Here is a 5561-nt window from a genome sequence, read left to right on the forward strand (position 1 = left end):
AAGTTCTGTGCTCTCCCTGAGCCCCAGCTTCCTCATCCCCAAAGTAGAAGGAGCAGTAGCTTAGGAGAAATGGCCTGGGTGGGGAGTGATTAAGGCATCATCCATAAACACGGCACGTTCCCTGCAGATGCAGGCAGCAGGGACCCGACTCCGATCTGGGTCACTAGCCTTGTGGCCTTACTTTCCTGTTAAACAATGTCATTCATGCATTCTCTCCAGATGCAAATTGCTTCCTCATTGCTTTGTGCAAATCAAGTCTTCCAAACAGCCTAAGGCCCCGCCCTCCTGTGTTCAGTCTCTAGGATATCTCTGGCCGAAATTTACTCTAATTGTCTGAAAACTTGAGTTTCTGTCCTCACTGCACAGAAAAGGTGTTGCGCAGGGAGGGCAGGACAGCCATGTGCTTCCGAGGGGCTCCCATCCTGCAGAGAATGGGCGTCCATCCTTCTACCCAACCACTGTGTGGGTGATGGGCCCCTGGCTGTTGGGACCTTGGTCACTATTCTGAGCCCCTTACACACCTCAGAACTCATCCAGGTTCAAAGGCCCTGGGCTCCGTTGCCTGACACACAGCACCCCCTGGAGGCGGCAGTGGGTAATGCGCCCTCACGACTCCAGCTCCTGCCTTTAATCAGGCAAGTGATGTCATCTTTGAGGCTGTGAATACTTTCTAATATAGATCATTAACAACCGGAATAATCTATGTTCTGATACTTCAGTTATCTTTTCCTCTGATGGCACAAAACTGTGAAATGCTCAGTTGAAAAGTAGGAATAAGGTATAAGCACAACCAGCCCTCCTTACATGCTTAGCACAATACTTCTCAGGCCCTCAAGTACTTGAAACAATATCAATTCCATAAAAACTTTTCCCAGCAAATAGAAAGAGGAAGGAATAGGAAGAGAAAAAATTACTTTCCAACATTTTTATGAGATAGACGTTACCTTGATACCAAAATCAAAAGAAAAGAAAACTTGAGAGCGATATTCCTTATAACCATGCAAAAGCCCTCAACAGAATACCAGCACATTAAATCCAGGAACATATTCAAAGGCTAATACATCATGAACAAGTGAGATTTAACCCATTAATGAGTGGCTGGTTCGAGATTAGATAACCAGTCAATATGATTAACTATGTTAACAAACTAAAGAAGAAAAAACATCATGTTAGTAGATGCATCTGACTATATTCAAAACTCATTCATGATTTTTTAAAAATTCTCAAAATACTAGCAACAGAAAAGAATTTTTTAACTGATAAAGAGCATCTACAAAAAAATCTACAGCTAACTTTATACTTAATGGTAAACCGGATGTTTTCCTGCTAAGATCATGAACAAGGCACTAGAGACCCTAGCAAGGGCAATAAGACAAGAATAAAAAATAGCATCCATAAGTTGTCAATCAAGAAATGCAACATGAACAGCCTTTTAGAAAATTCCAAGGATTTTTCCAAACGTATACTAGAATAAATAAAGGAGTTTAGCAAGTTGCAAAATATATGATCAAAACAGAATGAATAACTGGACATTAAAATGTAAAGAAAAAAGTGCCATTTACAATAGCACCAAAAAAATTCCCACAAAATACGTGGGTATAAACCTAGCAAAATATTTGCATGATCTATATAGTGAAACCACACAACACTGATAAATAAATCAAAGAAGCCCTAAGTAAGTAAAGTGATATAACATATGCATGGGTTGGAAGACTCAGTATTGTTAAGAGATAAATTGTCTGCTAAACTCATTTGTACATTCAACTCAATCCCAATCAATAATATGATTGTAAAGTCAATGACTTGAATCAAAAATTTATATGGATAATCAAAGGAGCTAGAATAACCAAAACGATTTTGATAAAGAAAAACAAAGTTGGTAGACTCAGATTACATAATTTCAAGACATATTATAAACTGTAGTAAACAAGAGAGTGTTATGTGGGTAGAAAACAGACAAATAGATGAACGCAGTGGAATAGACTGTAGAAATCGGCCCACACAGATGCGATCAATCACTTTTTTATCAAGATGCCAATACAATTCACTAGAACAAGGAAAGTCTTTTCAACAACTAGCGTGGGGTCAACTGGATATCTAATTAACTGAAAACAGATCATAGACTCATGTGAAACCTAACGCTATGGAAATTCTAGAACAAAATACTAAAGGAAAGATTTTGTGGCCTTGAGATCAGCAAATATTTCTTAGCTGTGTCACTAAAAGCATGAATCATAAAGGGAAAAAATGATAAATTTTGATTCATCATTTTAATCTTCAAAAGATACTGTTGACAGCATGAAAAGACAGGGCATGGACTGGAAGAAAATATTTGCAACACATATATCAGGTAAAAGACTTACATCCAGAATATAAAAATAACTTTTGCTCTATCAATAATAAGACTAACAACTGCCTCCCTTCCCCAACAAATGGGCAAAAGATTTGAACAGCGAATTCACCATAGAAGACATACAAGTGGCAAATGAATACATAATAAGATGCTCAACGCCATTGCAAATTAAAATCACAATGAGATGCTACAACATACTTATTTGAATGCTAAAATGTAAATGTCTCCCCTTACCAGTTGTTGCCATTGATGTGGAGGAATTGGCAGTCTCTTGCTGCTGGTAGAAATTTAAATTTTGGGCGGAGCAAGATGGCCGATTAGGAACAGCTCCAGTCTCCAACTCCCAGCACCAGCGACACAGAAGTCGGGTGATTTCTGCATTTTCAACTGAGGTACTGGGGTCATCTCACTAGGGAGGGCCGGACAATCGGTGCTGGTCAGCTGCTGCAGCCCGACCAGTGAGAGCTGAAGCATGGCGAGGCATCGCCTCACCTGGGAAGCGCAAGGGGGAAGGGAATCCCTTTTCCTAGTCAGGGGAACTGAGACACACAACACCTGGAAAATCGGGTAACTCCCACCCCAATACTGCGCTTTAAGCAAATGGGCACACCAGGAGAATATATCCCACACCTGGCCGGGAGGGTCCGACGCCCACGGAGCCTCCCTCATTGCTAACACAGCAGTCTGCGATCTAACTGCAAGGCAGCAGCGAGGCTGGGGGAGGGGCGCCCGCCATTGCTGAGGCTTAAGTAGGTAAACAAACCCGCTGGGAAGCTCGAACTGGGTGGAGCTCACAGCAGCTCAAGGAAACCTGCCTGTCTCTGTAGACTCCACCTCTGCGGACAGGGCACAGCTAAAAAACAACAGGGGAAGCAGCAGAGGCCTGTGCAGATGCAAACGACTCTGTCTGACAGCTTTGAAGAGAGCAGTGGATCTCCCAACACAGAGGTTGAGATCTGAGAACGGACAGACTGCCTGCTCAAGTGGGTCCCTGACCCCTGAGTAGCCTAACTGGGAGACATCCCCCACTAGGGGCAGTCTGACACCCCACACCTCACAGGGTGGAGTACACCCCTGAGAGGAAGCTTCCAAAGTAAGAATCAGACAGGTACACTCACTGTTCAGCAATATTCTATCTTCTGCAACCTCTGTTGCTGATACCCAGGCAAACAGGGTCTGGAGTGGACCTCAAGCAATCTCCAACAGACCTATAGCTGAGGGTCCTGACTGTCAGAAGGAAAACTATCAAACAGGAAGGACACCTATACCAAAACTCCATCAGTACGTCACCATCATCAAAGACCAGAGACAGATAAAACCACAAAGATGGGGAAAAAGCGGGCAGAAAAGCTGGAAATTCAAAAAATAAGAACGCATCTCCCCTTGGAAAGGAACGCAGCCCATCGCCAGCAACGGATCAAAGCTGGTCAGAGAATGACTTTGACGAGATGAGAGAAGAAGGCTTCAGTCCATCAAACTTCTCAGAGCTAAAGGAGGAATTACGTACCCAGTGCAAAGAAACTAAAAATCTTGAAAAAAGAGTGGAAGAATTGACAGCTAGACTAATTAATGCAGAGAAGATCATAAACGAAATGACAGAGATGAAAACCATGACACGAGAAATACGTGACAAATGCACAAGCTTCAGTAACCGACTTGATCAACTGGAAGAAAGAGTATCAGCGATTGAGGATCAAATGAATGAAATGAAGCGAGAAGAGAAACCAAAAGAAAAAAGAAGAAAAAGAAATGAACAAAGCCTGCAAGAAGCATGGGATTACGTAAAAAGACCAAATCTACGTCTGACTGGGGTGGCTGAAAGTGAGGGGGAAAATGGAACCAAGTTGGAAAACACTCTTCAGGATATCATCCAGGAGAACTTCCCCAACCTAGTAGGGCAGGCCAACATTCAAATTCAGGAAATACAGAGAACGCCACAAAGATACTCCTCCAGAAGAGCAACTCCAAGACACATAATTGCCAGATTCACCAAAGTTGAAATGAAGGAAAAAATCATAAGGGCAGCCAGAGAGAAAGGTCGGGTTACCCACAAAGGGAAGCCCATCAGACTAACAGCAGATCTCTCAGCAGAAACTCTACAAGCCAGAAGAGAGTGGGGGCCAATATTCAACGTTCTTAAAGAAAAGAATTTTCAACCCAGAATTTCATATCCAGCCAAACTAAGTTTCATAAGTGAAGGAGAAATAAAATCCTTTACAGATAAGCAAATGCTTAGAGATTTTGTCACCACCAGGCCTGCCTTACAAGAGACCCCGAAGGAAGCCCTAAACATGGAAAGGAATAACTGGTACCAGCCATTGCAAAAACATGCCAAAATGTAAAGCCCATCGAGGCTAGGAAGAAACTGCATCAACTAACGAGCAAAATAACCAGTTAATATCATAATGGCAGGATCAAGTTCACACATAACAATATTAACCTTAAATGTTAATGGACTAAATGCTCCAATTAAAAGACACAGACTGGCAAACTGGATAAAGAGTCAAGACCCATCAGTCTGCTGTATTCAGGAGACCCATCTCACATGCAGAGACATACATAGGCTCAAAATAAAGGGATGGAGGAAGATCTACCAAGCAAATGGAGAACAAAAAAAAGCAGGGGTTGCAATCCTAGTCTCTGATAAAACAGACTTTAAACCATCAAAGATCAAAAGAGACAAAGAAGGCCATTACATAATGGTAAAGGGATCAATTCAACAGGAAGAGCTAACTATCCTAAATATATATGCACCCAATACAGGAGCACCCAGATTCATAAAGCAAGTCCTTAGAGACTTACAAAGAGACTTAGACTCCCATACAATAATAATGGGAGACTTCAACGCTCCACTGTCAACATTAGACAGATCAAAGAGACAGAAAGTTAACAAGGATATCCAGGAATTGAACTCATCTCTGCACTAAGCGGACCTAATAGACATCTATAGAACTCTCCACCCCAAATCAACAGAATATACATTCTTCTCAGCACCACATCATACTTATTCCAAAATTGACCACATAATTGGAAGTAAAGCACTCCTCAGCAAATGTAAAAGAACAGAAATTATAACAAACTGTCTCTCAGACCACAGTGCAATCAAACTAGAACTCAGGACTAAGAAACTCAAACAAAACCACTCAACTACATGGAAACTGAACAACCTGCTCCTGAATGACTACTGGGTACATGACGAAATGAAAGC

The sequence above is a fragment of the Rhinopithecus roxellana genome, chromosome 11 (assembly GCF_007565055.1).
Source record: "Rhinopithecus roxellana isolate Shanxi Qingling chromosome 11, ASM756505v1, whole genome shotgun sequence".
Lineage (NCBI taxonomy): Eukaryota > Metazoa > Chordata > Mammalia > Primates > Cercopithecidae > Rhinopithecus > Rhinopithecus roxellana.